We start from the raw sequence: 17,420 nt of genomic DNA on the forward strand, positions 1-17,420 counted from the left end.
GTTCCGCTGTTGCCCCCACCCCCACCCCGCCCGCCGCCGCGCCGGAAATAGGTAAGGTGCGCCAAGGCACGCCGGGAGTTGTCGTTCCCAGGTAGGCTCACGGCTCCCTTACCAAAAATTACTATGTAAGGTGGGTCAGATGCATACTGGGAGTTGTAGTTCTCAATTATACCTCGTTCCTTCAGCAACGCCCAGCCTTGCTACCTGATTTGGTCTGTTGGAATTGAAAAGGGCTCCTGAGTTAAGTACACAAGATGATAATAAGTCTAGGTCAGGGCACTAGAAATGTGTCACAGTTGTAAGTGCTTGCTGTCATGCACAAAGCCCTGGGTTTGCTCCTTGGCGCAGTATAAGCCTGGCACAGGTTTATAATCCTAACGTTTAGGCAGAACCACCCGAGGTTCAAACAGGTCATCCTTGACTACATAATGAGTTCAGGACCACCCTGGAATACAAACGCGCGCGCGCGCACACACACACACATACACACACACACACACACACACACATACACACACACATACACACACACGCACACACACACATACACACACACACACGCACACACATACACGCACACACATACACACACGCGCGCGCACACACACATACACATACACGCACACGCATACACACACGCACACATACACACACACGCACACGCATACACACACGCACACACATACACATACACACACGCACACATACACATACACACACAACACACACACACGGCGGGGGGCGCGAGGGCTCTGGCTCAGTGGTGAGGATTACTTTCTACTCTTGCTGAGGATCCTGTGTTTCTCAGAACCCACAAGGTTGTTCAGAATCATCTTGAAGATCAGACACCCTCTTCTGATTTCCAAAGGCATGCCAGTAATATTGATACATATATGCAAGCAAAATATTTACAAAATAAATCTTTTTAAATAAAAAACAAAAAATAAACAGTTATTAGTGATCCAGGAAAGGTGGTGTGGAGGTGGGAGGAACAGTTCAAGTTCATAGTTATCTTTGACAAGATCCATGAGATCTTGCCACAGATCTGCGTCTTGGCAGATGGTACAGAACTAAGCAATAGGGTTGTGAGGAGTGGGTCTGAGGCCCCTCCAGCTGGTCTTCAGTCCCCCAGACCTCTCCCCAACAAAGCCCAGGCGACACAGCCCATTCCTCAGAAGCCTTATTGTCCGCTTCCTCCTGGAAGCCTGTCATGGCGCCGCCTAGGGCATAATAAGAATGTTTGCAAGTATTTCCACATAGCCCATTCAACATACTACCACTGGATATGCTGAAAGAAGTACCCAGAAGGACACGGGACAAGTCCCTTCCATGTGCTTGATCTGGCTCTGCAGGATTCCCAGGAGTGGGGAAGTGAGCCGAAGGCATTGTGGAGACAGTGATCTTTGCAATGTGGACCTGGAGACAGCAGATCCTCTCCTCCAAACCCTCCAGGCGACTATGTGGACACAGAGATAGCCCTCAGAGCCCTGTGAGGAAGGATGGGCGGCCCAGCCTCCCCTGTCAGCCCGACTACAGAAGCTCTTTGGATGCTCATGCAGCCTTCAGGGGAGAAGGCATCTCCTTCTACTCGCCAGCTGGGCTAAGGCATGGAGCTCACATGGAGACTCAGCCTCTGCCCATCTGGTGCCATTCTGTACCTTGTCCAGTCTCAGTCTCTGCTTCAGAGAACATGCTGTCCCCTCCCCGCCTGTCCACAGGAAAGTGCGTGCTCGTAGAGTGCCTGCTGTTTATGCTGGGGATGCAGCAGGGGAGGGTTGAGTGAAGTCCCTTGGCTGGCAGATCCTCTTTTCCTACGATGGGCCACACAAGGTTCTGAAGACTCTTAATTAAAGCAACAGAAATTAATTTTAGCCACCTCAGAGAAAAAAAAGAAATGTACAGAGTGGTCCCTGGGTACTCTCTCAGAATCTCCACTGGCTCAAGTCCCAAGGTCATACTACACAGGCCCACCTAGGCAAACGCAGGACTACTTCACACTGGATCCCCTAGTCCAGACCCCACCTCACAAAGCTTGACAAGTAAGATCCAAACAACCTGTAGCTTGCAACACTACTTACACCCTTAGGGTCACCTTCCTATCCATATGGTTTTCAAGAATAGAACAAATCAGATGCTCCCAGAGCCAGTCAGCTCTCCATCTTAGTTGGTCGGAGTATGGCAGGCCCAGGGCCCATCTAGGAACCAGAGAGCCAGCCCTGGCAGAAGATCTGTGGCAAGATGGCTGCCACACCAGGTACTGGTCCCTGCCCCAGCACCAAGAGTTTACTGGAGGAGGTGGCTGACAGGAACATGGCCCTCCTTCCCATGGCTTCCCACCCTCTGCCCTGGGAAGCACCCTGGGGAAACATGCCCTGTGTAGTGTCGGCGTACATGCTATGTTGGCATTAGCTATGGCAGACAAGGTGAGAAGGCTCTCCCTGCAAGAAGGGCATCAACTCTGATCCAAATGCTCCTGCTAGCCATGAACAGGACAGCGTCCCCACACTGCAAATTTTACAAAAAAGGGGGATACTGCAGTACCTGGAGCAGGCCACTAGAAGGCGCGAATAAGCCGCTGTCAGCTCAGAGCAAGTATTTGTGAGTTGGCTGGTTGTATGGAATGAGTGTGCATACTGTGTAAGCATGTAAATGGATGCACATATGTTTGTGTGCAGATGTATATGAATGCATTTATATGGGAGTATGCCGGTGTGTGTTTGTGTCTGTAGGAATACCAGTATGTATGGTACTGGTAGGTGGTGCACATAAATGCATGAGCAGGTGTGCAGGTGTGCAGGTGTGGGTGCGACCTGGAACCCCAAGGCTTGGCATGGCTACTTCTAATCAGCAGATCTCTGCAGGGCTCAGAGTTGGAACTGTATGGAAACAGTGCCAACCTGCAGGATGGGATGTGCAGAGCACCGAGGAGCAGNACCACCAGAGGAGGTGCTGGGAATGGGCCATGAAGGATAACTGTGTTTTCCAGGGAACAAGTGAAGGAAATAGAAGGGCATGCTTCCATGCTCCTCTGTGGTGCGCTGAGGGGGTCCAGTCTGAGAAGTGCATCTCTGGTCCAACACTTTCCAATAGGAGAGAGGGGAGACAAAGCCAGTACCACGTCTTCTGATTCAGCTTCTGAAGAGCCCCTGTCCCCCCAACCCCCGCCCCAAGGCCTTCCTGTGCTGTCTAAACACTGGCCACCATGGCTGACCACAGTTAGAGTGTCCTGGGATAGCTACAACTCCACGAAGGAGCCTGTGGCTCGAACCAACAGGAACGCTTTCTCACCTGTGCTGGGGGTCAGTGATCAACATCAAGTTCCCAGTGAAACTGGCCATCCCAGACCCCTCCCAGGTCCTAGTGGCTCTCTCAGCCCTGGACGCCCTGGACGCCCTTAACCTTGGCTCAAATAGCTGGACTATTCCCGCCGAGTCTTCGTGTTCTCTCCTCTTATAAGGAAACCCATTGTTGAATTAGTACCACCCAAACTCTAGAACAAGCTCATCTGAGATCTTAAACCAAAGGACCTAAAGACCCTCTCTTTCAAAGCCATATTCTTGGGTTCCAAGTGGGCATGAGTTTGGGGACCTTCAAGTTGCAGCACTAGCGGAGAGGCCGTGGGCACTTACTAGCACAATACCGTGTTGCTGTCCCCTGTCCTGCCTATGCTACTCCGTCCTGCACACACAAGCCCCCCCCCCAGTGACAGTTGGGCTCAATTTTGACCTCTCAACTCCCCGGGAGGTGAGCCCCAAGGATCCGGTGCCCAAGGTGGACAGGAACGAGACAGAAAGAGCCCCCCTCCCCCAAGCCACAGCATCAGGAGTTGTGAAATGTGAGTGATCCCCAAGGTTAATTAATTATTACATTAAAATGCACCCGTTAAGGGGCCGCAAACAGGAAGTATTAATCACCATCTCCTCAGACTGACAGGCACATTTCCCTAAGTTCTGCTTGCTGCTGACTTAACCAAATGTTAATCTCCCCGCGGCTGCCATTTCCCATGAAGTCACAGCTCATGAATATTCCGACATCGCAATTTGCTTTTTATAAGGACAGACTTATTATTTCATTTTTAAGTTTACTGTCATGAATAGTAATTTGCCAGCTCCCAAAATAATGAGATAGCAGCCATCGTTCCAGTCATCTGGGAGCTGGGCCCTCAACTGTGCAGCAGGGTTCTGTTTCTTCCTCAAGGGACCAAGGGGACGCCAGGACATCTTGCTACTCTATCAGCTTAAGGGAATGTCAGCTGTAGAACCAAGAGCAGGCTAGCTTGCCCCTGCACTGGGCTAGCCTGCCCCTGCACTGGGATACTGTCCACTCTTAGGCTCCTATGACTGGAGTGAAAGGATGGGAAGCTTGGCCCAGACCAGCACAGACCCTGAATTCAAGTCCTAGCTGTGCTGTAGGCTAGACCTGTGTGACCTTAACCACACCCACAGGCTTTTCTGTCTGGAAGTAGGAACTAGGACTGGACACCTAGCTGGACTTTCTGCATCACCTCTGTGTCTCTGAAACAAAAAGTCAAAAACCAGGGGTCTGGCCTGATGTCAACCTTCCATTTTGTGCTAGTAGAACCTCAGAACCGGATGAAGTAGTAGAGCCTCCTGCAGCCTCTCTGGAGCGGCTTCCTGGGGCTATTTCTACTGTTTAAGGCAATTATAGGCTGGCCCAAGTGCCCAATAAACCATAGCAATTCACTAAATTCACAGTAAGTGAAAAATCAGATTTCACAATGCCCTTCCCTGGTTGTTCTTGTAGGAAGGGATATATTCCAAAATGCCTCCTTTGAAAAAGAGCTCACCCCCTTCTGGCACTATCTTCACGGGGCCGGGGCTTCATCCCAGCCTGGATGAAGAAAACCTCTTTCCCCAACCTTCAAAGGTTCTATTTGCTACTAGATGCTCACCCTCTGCAACCAGACTGCTGTCCCTCACCTTGCCCTGTGACTCACTTAGGGCAATATCTATAATAGAGCCAATAGGCTGAGATTTAGGCCTCTCCCCCTCCCAGGCTCCACCCTCAGCGACCTCTGGGACCCCATGTAACCTGCCCACTTCAGGTTCTCCTGGGCCCTCCCTTTCCACAGTGTGCCAGCGGGTGGTTACCATATTTGCCCTTGACTGTTTAGAGAGAATAGATGAGGAGCTGGGGATTTAGCATGGAGGTGAAAAGCTTGCCTAGTGGGCTGGAGAGATGATGTTAAGAACCCTGAACAGTTAAGAGCACTTCCAGGGGGACCCAGCAGACACATGGAAGCTCACAACTGCCTGTAACTCCAAGATCTGACACCTTCACACAAACATACATGCAGGCAAAATAAAATGCACAAAATAAAAATAAAAACTTGCCTAGCAAGCTCAAAATGTTGGGTTTTGTCCTCAAACTGAAAAAGGAAAGAATATAGGAGAGGCCACAACATAGGCCAACCCTGCACATGAAGGGGTCTGAGAGAACAGCTACTTGTGGTATGTGTCAGGACAATAGCATAGAGGTTATGTGAAAAACCAAGATTCCTTCCTGGGCATGCTGACAGGTCTGTAATCCCAGCACTTGGGGGCAGAAACTGATTGCTGTGATTTCCAGGAAGTTGGAGACAGGAGGATTACTGCAAATTCCTGGCCAGCCTGGCCCATAGAGTAAATCACAGGCCAGCCAAAGCTACGTAGCAAGACCCTGTCTCAAAAAGAAAGTCGTGGAGAAGGAAAAAAGGAGGGGGCAAGCATTGGGTACCCTGTGGACCCATGGTGCCCCTCTGCTGGTAATCAGAGTATGGTCCAACAGGCTTGAGACACCAAGTCAACCTCAGAGACACCAGACAGTAGGCAGTTCTGTCTGTGCACTCCCCATAGAAATTATTGGATTGGGATCAAAGTTTTACTGTAACCAGTGTCTTTAACCATCCTGGAACCATGTTCCTGGGCTCTGATTGACTGGGGCCTGCAGAGGCTTGGTTTGCTGGAAGGCTGCATGCTCTTCACTGGAATGTGTGGGACGTGTGGTGGTTTGACCCAGCACCATTCAGGTGGAATGGTGATCCTTACTGGGAGAGGATCCTTCCTGGGGTGAGGCTATTGCACATGCAGTTGTCTTTAGCATCCTAACTCCTGAGACCAGTAGTGAGCACTAACCTTCAGTAGCACACCCTTGGTCTTCCTTTGACAGGATGATAAGCTCTCTTAGGGGGAAAGTCTTGGGCCAGGTGTTGTACACAGCAAAGAACAGAAGCCAGACTTTCCCCACTTCCAGTTCCAGCCTCACCTGGACCTTTCTGCCCTGAGAACCAGACTCCCAGGAGACTCCTGAGAACATGGAGAGAGCCAAGAAGCCCAGAGATGAGGAACAACCTTCTCCGGGACACTAGTACAGCCAAAGATGAGACCCGGGCTTCTGGAGCCCCACTGGGGACTATCTGTGGCCCACCAGCATATTCCTTCCCTCTACTGAGATGTGCATAGCCCCAGGAGGTTCATCCCTGTTTGTAGGGACAAAGTCCCGAGGAATCCTGGAAAGTGTCACCAAACATCTGCCCTGCTTTTGTCACTGACAAGAACAGGCTCAGAGGGAGCCTCAGAGGGAGCTAGACCTCCATTTCCCAGGCAGGTTCCCCGACTCCTTCCAGACCCGTTCCCACTCCCTCACACCTTCATACCCTTTTTGGTTGGTTGGTTGGTTTGGTTTGGTTTTGGGTTTTTTTGTTTGTTTGTTTTCTTCGAGACAGGGTTTCCTGTATAGCCCAGGCTGTCCTGGAACTCACTTTGTAGACCAGGCTGGCCTCGAACTCAGAAATCTGCCTGCCTCTGCCTCCCGAGTACTGGGATTAAAGGCGTGCGCCACCATGCCCAGCTTGGTTTTGGTTTTTGAGATAAGGCTTCTCTTTATATCTTGGAACTGACTCTGTAGACCAGGCTGACCTCGAACTCACAGAGATTTGCCTGCCTCTGCCTCCTGAGTGCTGGAATTAAAGGCGTGCGCCACCACTGTCCAGCCACATGCCCTCTTTTTTTTTTTAAGATTTATTTATTTAATATATATGAGTACACACCAGAAGAGGACATCAGGTCCCTTTACAGATGGTTGTAAGCCACCATGTGGTTGCTGGGAATTGAACTCAGGATCTCTGGAAGAGCAGTCAGTGCTCTTAACTGCTGAGCCATCTCTCCAGCCCCCGAATACCCTCTTTTTTTTTAAAGACTTATTTATCTTTTTGTATTTTAATCTATGAGTATTTTGCCTGTGCACATAAATGTGAGTGAGTGTGTGTGTGTGTGTGTGTGTGTGTACATGCGAGCATGTGTGCAAATCTGCTATGTGTGTGTCTGGTCCCCGTGGAGGCCAGAGACTGGTATCCTGGAACTGAAGTTAAGGGTATATTCAAGCAGCCATGTGGGTGCTGGTATTGAACCTGGGGTCTTCTGAAAGAGCAGCAATGGCTCCTAACTGATGATTCATATTTCCTGCCCATCAGCTGCCTTTCTTGCTGCTCTCAGGCAGGGCTGTGTGTTGATGGACTGATCCAGGGGACTTCCGGTGAGGCGATTGTCACTCTTAGTGACACATAAAGGAAAATGATGATCATGCCCTCCACATTGTCTCACTCCTGTTAGGTGAGCCAGGGCACAGGGGCAACTGCCTGTGGTATGAGCTATGGCTTCTAGTTCAGCACTAATGCATAGGAAGATGTTCAGTGGCTAGTATTCCGCGCCCGGATGCAGGAAGAACCCAGCGCCACTTCTGGGAACACAAGACATTTAAGTGACTTCCTTGATGAATATTTCATGATTTACATTAATGGCTTTCTGGTGTTTTTCATAACAAAACTCTCCACATTATGATGGGTTAAACGTGGTTATTCCGGCTTTCTCCCTCTCCCCCCCCCCTCCCTCTCTTCCTCCCTCCCTCCCTCCCTCCCTCCCTCCCTCCCTCCCTCTATCCCTCCCTCCCTCCCAGAGCAAGGTACAGTGTCCCTCAGCCCTCTATTAGACTCCCCTTCTGTGAGGAGTCACATTCCAGCTGTGACATAAGATGGGGGCTGCTGGAGCAGCTTGTGCCCCATAGATGGCCAGGGCTACACCTTGAGCCATTTTACAAAGTAGCCTGGGTGTGATGCTGGAGAAACCCAGCCAGGACCTGGTTCACATGTCCCAGCCTATGAACTGTGTGGCTTCTCCAGACTCAAACTCTAACCCAGAAGTGCCTGGTACCACTCTCCCAAGAATCTACTCTTTCTCAGTAACTGAAGCTGCATCCAGGTTCGCCGCCTTTACTTGATGTCCCATCCTGTCCCAGAACACTACACATCATATCTAACGTTTGTCTTAGTTCCACTTGGCTGTGACAGCATCTCAAACATTCTCTCCTTTGGAGGCCTTGATGGCCTAGAGTCTCCCTTTGGTCCTACCTTCCATGACCATGGTGTTGGCCTGTAGAGGCCGCCCTCATCCCACCTGCCAGTGCAGACTGTCAGCCTCGATCCCCTGACAGAGCCCGTGCTAGGCTACACTGCAATAAGATACCATTCCATTCCTGCCCTAGGAAAACAAGTCACTTGCCCCTCTCATGTGAAGAGTGGGCAGTCAAGCACCTAAGTGACTTGGGATGTTCTTCTGTGTGAGAGATTGATCACTGGTCACTGCCTACCTCCTCACTCACTCCATTTAACATAGACCCAAGAACAAAAGCACTCCAGCTCTAACCCAGGGCTCCTGTTGCCCTGGCTGTTGGCCTTTCTGGTTGGTTCCTGTGTCCTTTGATAGAGACACAGCTGTTCTCACTCGAGGATTTCTAAGTACGTCATTTAGTAAGTTTTAAGTCAACTATATAGTGTGTGTGTGTGCGCATACACACAAACACACACACACTAGTATTTGGGGTTCATCTATGTTGTAGTAGGCATTGCAATGCTTTCCTTCACAAGGCTGACAATCCCCAGGAATTTCCCAAAACTATAAGATATATGTATTTAGCCTTTGTTCCTGGTTCCAGACACAAGTTCCTTAAATGCTAGAAATGCCACAGAGGTAAGAATGGATTTGGGAGTCTTATGGAGGTGGTGGGAGTGTGGGGAGCCTCCATATCTTCAGAATGAGTGTTCTAGGAAGAACACGGGATAGAGTTGGTACTGTCACCCCCTGACATCAGGGAAAGGTTGGGCTGAACTCGAGGACTGTACCTCTGAGATGGTACCAATGTGAAGCTTCTCAATTGGATTGATCTTCTTGAAGCTTAAGTGAGACGATGCTGGAATTAGGCCCTCCCTCAAATTAATTAGGAGCCCCCGTTTCCCTTCTCTGTCCTGGGCGTTGTCATCCAGTATCTCACTGACATGGATCATAGAAAACAATGAGCTAGTGACTAATTCAGTATTGTTCTGACTAGTATTGTCCTAAATCCCACAAATCATCTTAGCAAATTAGCCAACCTGTTTAAGTGGTGTGGTATGCAGCAAGTCACACCAGAGTATACAGGAGGAGACAGCAGGATAGCTCAGCAGGTAAAGAGGTCTGCCACTCTAGTTCAATACCCAGGACCCTTATAGTGAAAGGAGATAAGCACTGAAGTTGTCCACTGAAGTCCACATGTGCACCATGACATGGCAAGAACATACCCACACATACTTCTTATCAGGACATCAGGTGAGCAAAGCCCTGCACAAAGGGCATGTGGGCACAAAGGCACAGGAAGGGCCCTTCTCAATGACCCTACCTGCAGGTGCACAGGAAGGGTCGGGGTGGCTGGATGCCTAGGCGAGAATCTGCCAAAGCCCCCACCTTTGCCCCTGGATAAGGTTCCTTCCTTTCTTCCACCAAGAGGCTCTAGGAAGCTGCAAGTGACCCGGGGCAGCCAGCACTTAGATGCTGGAAGGAGAGCACAGAATAGCCACTGTCCGAGACTCCGAGTCTGAGTTGAGCTTCAGGGTTAGATGGAACCTTGGGCTTCTCGTTAGTGAGTCTCGGAGGACCTGAGCCATGGAGGTTGGCAGGGACCAAGAGGCCACATGGGCATACTGTCTCCTCCCCTGGGATACTTAGATAGCTTATTGTCTAGAAATGTTCCTGCTAGGACAGAGGTTGGGCCTCCCACAGGAGCACTCAGGGAGCCGGCACCTACCTGGTATCCAAACTGCACTGTCCTGGGCTGAAAGCCCTGCTGGAGACAAGGTGTCACCATTCTTACCATCCCTACAGTCTTCGTGCTGAGGTTCACATGACAGAAGGCACTGGGAGGGAGGGTTTCCATCTTTAAGTGACTACACATGCCTCCTACACCCTGGATGTCCTTCAAGAGCTCATGGGACAACTATGAGTTGGGCACTGCCCATACAGCCCAGCACCCAGATTCCCACAGTGACCACAGCAGGCATCTGCCTGGTCCCTGTGAGGCAAACCCTAGCCTGGGCAGCAGAAATGTGGTTGTCTGGTATGGCCATACTCTCATGGGAAACAGGCAGATAAAGGGAGGGACTGTCTGCTTGAGTTGTTCCAGATCTTAATTCCTTCCCCAACCCCAGCCACTTCATCCTTCCAGCAAAACCAGAAGTTTTGATAGGCTGGCCCTGCCCAGTTGGCCTTCCTGGTGTCAAATGGGATGGCCTAAGCCCAGTGGCCAAGCAGGTACCAGCAGCTCCTTGGGCAGGCTGGGACACAAGTGCTGTATTCATGTTTTCTGTCGAGGAGGTGGCAGGGACGCTGTGTTCTCCTGGTGCTTAGCCAGACAGCATTCCCACCCCTCCCCAACTCCGGTGTTGAGTCTCGGGCACTGCTCATCCCCCAGATACACAAAGCTTACAGTCCAGACCCCAGAGACACCCTTGATTTGAAAGGAGGGTACATAGGTAAGCGGTCTACAGGCTTAAATGAGATCAGAAGCCCCATGTAGTAGAGTCAGGCCACCAATGACTCCTGGCCTAGGTAGTGGAAATAGGGACACGAGCACCTTCCATCCCCACAGGTTGTCATAGAGACACTCAGCACTGAACTCTTGGCATTGAGCACAGATGTGTGAGTTCTCTGGATTCCCTTTACTTCAAGTGCTCAGGCCACAGAGCTGATGAGTCACCCTGTTGGTCCTCCCAGCACCTCTTCCAGTGTCTTCCATCTGACTCTCCCACTGCACCATCCTTTCCCATTTTCCTACCGTACCCTGCCCAGCTTCCCCTGGTTCATCCCCTGGGGCCCCCTTATGTACACTCCACTTAATGGGGACTTCCACAGAGGCCAAGCCTCCACCATGACCTGGGGGAAACATGCCCAGTGTGTCCTTCAGGTTTATGTCCACAGACTGAGGAAATGAGGCTAGAATATGGATGTGGACATTGTATTCTTGAGCTGGAACCTGTTTTAGCCATGGGGCAGGGCTTGTCTGGATTATCAGGTCTAGGACAGCAGAGTCACAGCTAGCATAATTCTTGACAGCTGCCCACTATGGAGTCAGTGCACTTGCCTTCTGTTCAAGGATGGAGAGGAGTACAACCCAAAGTGAGCAGACTTTGTCATTCAAGAGGCCATCTAGGACAGGACAGATGTCAAGGTCCCAGGACCTCATGACTAATGGGATTTCAGGAGTCACAAAGCCTTGGCGCCAATACACACATTATTCTAACCCTCGACAATCAGTTGACTCCACCTCATGCCCCATTGAAACCAGGAGACCCTTGGAATTCTTCTGAACTCCAAGCCCAGTCATGTGTCTGCGTGTTGAGGACAACCTACCTCCTATTTGTCAGATGCCCCACCCAAGAGCAAATACATTGGAACTCCCTAGGCAGCAATGACCCCCCCCAACATGACTTCTCTGGGGTACAGCCGTGTCAGAGCTGAGTGCTACCAACCAGCTTCTGTGGGGCACAAGACAGCTATGGGGAAGTGGGGAGGGGGAGACGCTGATGAAAGGGAGCCATCTCTGTAGCTATGACCTGCTCTGAAATGGGTCTATAGCAGGGGCTGCAAAAAGAATGTTCCAGGAAGAAACTACGCCCTCTAAGGATCCTACCCTATTCCTCTAGCTGCATAGCTCCATCGTGGGAAGAGAAACACACTGGGAGGGACGGGGTGGGGAACCAGTCAGCCAGGACTGCATCATCCCCACTCGCCCTCAGCTGTAGAGACCCTTCCCTGTCAAACCCAGGGCCACTGCTACAGTGTGACCCTGGGCATAACCGTCAGATACACCTAGGCCCTGCCTAGTGGCTGCTTCTCTCTAGGAGTCCTAAGGAAAGCCCTCCTTACCTAGCCCTCCTAGGGCCGGGCATTTCCCAGGCTGGCACAAAGAGTGAGACCAAAAGTAATTCTTAATTAAATAGAATGTGAACCAGAGGATTGTAGAGTGATTTCCCAACTCAGTTGTATCTGAAGAACAAACCCCATTCCTGTCACTTCCACCAAGTGCACATGTTCACAAAGCGGGGCAGACAGGGCTAGTGAGGAAGCTGGGCCTTTCCGGGCACCGTGCTTTGCCGAAGGCACTTTATGGAGCTCCTACCGGCAAAGGGAAATGACTGCCGCCAGCCTGATTTATTTGCCCCGACACTTTGCAGCACTTCAGATTAATAAAAATATTTAATAAAGAATCAAGATGGTTTATCTGTAATGCAAAGAGAATTGCGTTGCCTATATTTTTATTACTGAAAAATTGGAAGCAGGAAGAAATAATGTTATAAGCTACTGTGTAAATGACAAAAATACCCATTCCAGTAGTGTGCTTTGCACAGCAGCCTCTCTCTGCCCTGTAAACATAATGTATGGGTCGTCTCTTTCCGTGGCTCGAGCAGCCTGCTCACTGAGGACTTAATATGGCCCCACTCTCTATGGCGCAGGGAAGTGATTAAATAAGAAATAAATTTGGCTGTCATTGCATTTAAAATCAAATCAAGGATCATTTGTTACCCCAAATGAAGCTGTTCTCCTTCCCCGCCTGTGAGTAGGCTGCTATTTGCCGAACCATTTAGAAATGTGTGTACAGTAAACTGGCGCGTAATGGCTTGTACTATAACATGATCTTTATGGGGCTGCCACACCGGGCTGCAGCTGGAGCCCAGAAAAGCACATGGCTTTTTAAATTTAAAGTTATAGGTGTGAGACCCCGCAGGCTCGTCTCCCATACATCTGAGTCTCGTTGACAGAGATCTGGGGCAAGATGGAAGGAAAGAGGGCTTCTGTCCTGGTCCCCTGTCCTCCCTCCTCCATTAGCTCTGCTTTGAGTAGCTCTCCCACCCTCGGATCACAACTGACCCTACTGGGTGGGAGGAAGGTTCTCCTCCTAGGAAACAGGCTAGGGCTGTGGCATAAGTGACAAAGAGGTCTCAAGACTCAAGTGTCTACCTGGTGTTTAGGGGTGACAAAGCACGGCATTCCAGAGTTCAGGGGTCCCAGGCAGCCCGTCAGTGGCTAGATCCCTCCAGGCTCTCACACAGTGGGCAAGGCTCTCACACAGTGGGCAAGGCTCTCACACAATGGGCAAGGTAGCCTCCATTCTGCTGCGTTGGTTTTTTTGTTTGTTTTGTTTTTCAGAGTCTCTGATGAGAATAGTTGGACTGGCTTTAGCATACAAGAAGTCAAGGCTGAGGAAATGTGCTGCGCCTATCTATACCTTGGGCTGGCTGTCTCCAGCCGATAGTGCTAGGTAAGAGCCTCTCAGAGAGAGCAGACTCCAAAATAGGTTCAAGTCCTGACCCCCACTCCCACCCCAGGTCCTTAGGAAGTGCTTTATGTCGGGTGGGTGGGTGGGGATGTAATTAATTAGTTGAGATCTGGCCAACTGGAGTATAGAGGTCCATGACGGTGCTATGGCCAGTGTTCTCAGGATACAGCCACACAGAGGCAGAGAAGCCACTTCTGGGCAGCAGAGGCCCAGACAGGAGGCTGAGAATGCAGGGGTTCCAGACACCACAGGGCGGTCGATGAGGAGGAAGGGCTTCCTTAGTGCCTTCAGCAGCTGGAGGTCCACTCACAAAGAGACATGGGACACCTGAATTTGAGAGAGGAGCTCTCAGCACTGGGCTTTGACCAAGGTAGCACAGAACTCTGGATGCTAGATGCCCCATGCTGCTAGCCGGGCCTGGCTCAGGTCTTGAGAAACACCACCATTGAGGGAGCAAGTGACCATGTAAGTGAATGAGTGAATGAATTGGTGAGTGAATGAATGAGTGAATGAATGAGTGAACCTCCTTTTTCCAGCCCGCTGCATTCATCTTTTCTGTGAAGTCACTTATTCCTGCTCAGCCACGAGGTATAATGATACAGATGCCTGCCTGGGTCAACCAGGCAACAGGGAAAAGGGACAGGACTATGCTGAGCTGGAAGCCAGCTCTGGCACTTAGGGTCTGCTGGGAAATGCCTCATAGGTACCTTTGCTGTGGCCTGTGCTGTTTTGTTTAGAAGAAAGGAGCACCTCTCATGCCCAGGGAAACCTCAGGGCGAGCCCGTCCTGGCTGTGCTCTGCCCAAATCCTTCCAGCCGCAAAGCTTTGGTCCCCAGAGCCACAGACATTGGGAGGGGATGCTTCGCCAGGGTAGCCAGGAGAGAACCACTCCCTAGCTAACGACAGAAAGGCCCCTGTCACTGGCCTCTAGTCTAGACCCTCCACTCTTTGCATCTCCAGATCTAATGTCCCTACCTTTTTCAAAGTTGTCACCTTTGCTCAGCTGTGGAACACTGTTATGCTCTGTCTCCATGCTCCAAGCTCTTCCCTGGATAAGGGCTGGGCGGTGTTTGTATTGGGACCTGGAGAAACAGGCCTTATACCAAGGAAAAGATCCGAGGTAACCCCAGGGCAACCCTTTCTCCTGCCTGCTCCTGGATATCTCCCTGCCCAGCCTCTGCCAGTTACTCCAGGGACAACCGCAGTCCACACCTCCTTGTCAGTCACTCTTCGTTGCTGTCTTCATCGGGAAGACTTGCTAAAAGCCTATGAAGTCCAGATGGAGTAGAAGCAGGCTTGTCCCCTGCCCTAGCCAAGTCCTCAGAAGCCCCACCCCTGTGTTCTCTGGGGATGATATGGATCCCAAGTAGCCTGAATGGCCTGTGTGGCCTTGGCTTCTCAAGTCAGATCCCTGTTCACTGCAATTGTGTTTCTACATCTTGCATCCTGGCCAAAGAGTCTCCCAACCCACTTTCTTCACCTCTTAGCTCCCCTTTTTGTTCAGGAGATACCCCAGGGTTCCCCTTGTGCACATACTAGGCAAGTGCTCTGCCCCTGAGCCACAGTTCCAGCCTGGATGGTTCTTTCAAAGATGAGCAGAACACATCTCCTGGAGCCCTCCTCCCAGTTGTCTAGACTCCCGAGGAGGAGGCTCTCTACTAGTATAGATAGAGCCTGCCACTGGCACGCTGTGGGTAGTGAGCAGTGTCAACAGCAGGAGTGTGAGAGGGCCTGGAGAGGGGCTGGCTCTGAAGTCACAGCGGACAGGAAGGTCAGCCCTATCTGGTGACAAAAGCAGATCCTGTCTGAGCCGGAGCCTCTCCAGGAGAGTGGGGGCACCACGGTGCCCACTCTGAAGGGCTTGTGGGAAGAAACTCTCAGGCCATGAGGGACACCTCTCTGCCCTCTCCCCCTAGCTCCAGGCTGAGCCTAATCTCTGACCCCAGCCCACACAGAGTCTCGTATCTCACTGGAGCCGCACCAGCATTCGTCAAGCTGCCAACCTTCAGAGAGAGTCTGAGCAACCCCTTTCTACCAAGGCTGGGGGCGGGGAGGAGGTGGACAGCATCACCAGCCTGGTGAGCTTGCGTGACAGCCTTTCACCTGGTTGACGCATGGGGTGAAGCCCCTCAGCCCTGGCTTGTTGGATGTCCTGTGTCCATGCAGTTCAGGAGCCTGTCCAGCTTGTGTCCACAGCTGTCTTTGCCAAGTACATTAAGGTTAATGTTGCCATCTTGTTAATGGCCTGCTGTGTTATAATGTGTAACATAAACTTAAAAATTAATTGCCTCACCTTCTGAAGTGACTCTAACTGCTCCTGAAAGGAAATATGGCTAATAACTGTAATTTTAACATCGATTCTTATAGGGAGGTTATGTTTGACCAAATATCCGTTGTTAATTCATGATTTCACCTTTTCTCTTCCCTCAGGGTTGGGGTGTGGTGAGGTCTTACTATGTATTTTTAGGCCTAACTTGAAAAAAGCCCCAAGTAAAATAATCAGTCTTTGTGTGTCCATTGTGAATTGTGGCTGCAGGTACTACACGTAGTTACAGGGTGCCTGACTTGCCCTAACACGTGGGTGTTTCTAGTGTTCAGCTAAGTACTAACACTGGCCCACAAACACGGGCAGCTCTAAGTTCTAGGTGGGCAGGTTTTTTCCTTAACCATAGGGAATACGTAGGATGCAGAAAGCGAACCCCTCTTTCCTGTTGGCAACTGCCAGCTAAAGTCGAGTCAGTAGGAACGGGAAAGGGTGGCCTCTGTCGCCACCAGCCTCGACTCGGCTTGCTAATCAGAGGCAGATACTCTTCTCTTGCCATTTTCCAGAGCACAGGGCCTCAAGCCAGAAGAAGTTTCTGGTCCTGCAAGACCTGAGCCACTGGGGCCACTCCCAGGGACCCTTTCTCACAAATCAGCATCCAAGAAGGCCATGACAGAGCATGGCCCAGATAGCTGGGAGGCATTGCTGGCCTAGAGTGCCTCAGGGCCCACTGGCTGTGGGTGGGGGTCTGGGTGGGAGTAGGGGGGTCGGGAGTGAAGATTCTGCACACTGCGGCTCCACCACCTCTCAGTACAGCTCCACTTCTCGGAAGTGGGAGACAAGGATCTGTTCCACTTTATGATGATGAAGACAATGAAGCAGGAGAGAGAAGAAGCCAAAGAAATAGGTGTATGCCCGTGTGTGTGTGTGTGTGTGTGTGTGTGTGTGTGTGTGTGTGTGTACACACACGCGAGCGCGCACAAGCAAGCAAGCAAGAACACAGCACTTTGGGGTCATCCACACTTGCTTTGCAGCATCTCTGGTCTCTGAGGTTATCTAGGGGGTCTACTAGACCATATATATGCCCAAGGCTAGGCCAGCCCTAGCTTCAGGCAGCTCCCGAGTACTGTAAGGGAGTCCCAGGGTTAAGTCTAAGCCACAACACATTTGGAAAGCTAAGACAGCAGTCCCAGAGGTGGGCACTCCACCCGTCCCTCTGGCAGCCTCCTGTAGGTGAAGGTGGCAGTCTCCCTCAAGGATTCTAGCAGAGACGCCTGCAGGCTCCTGCCTCAGCAGGTGGACTTTTATTACCCAGAGAACAACAAATCATTCTGATGCTAATGGGGATGAACAAGCACTTAATTATGAGGCCATGACACAGCAGGATTATTAATCTTAAGAGATGCAGCCCTGTCCAAAGGCCAGGCTTGCAAATGTTCCCTACCTTCAGGAAGCCTGGGACCTGGCATTGGCCTCAGTGAAGCAGGCAAAAGAGGGCTATCTGAGCTCAGAGATG

The sequence above is a fragment of the Mus pahari genome, chromosome 3, assembly GCF_900095145.1.
Source record: "Mus pahari chromosome 3, PAHARI_EIJ_v1.1, whole genome shotgun sequence".
NCBI lineage: Eukaryota > Metazoa > Chordata > Mammalia > Rodentia > Muridae > Mus > Mus pahari.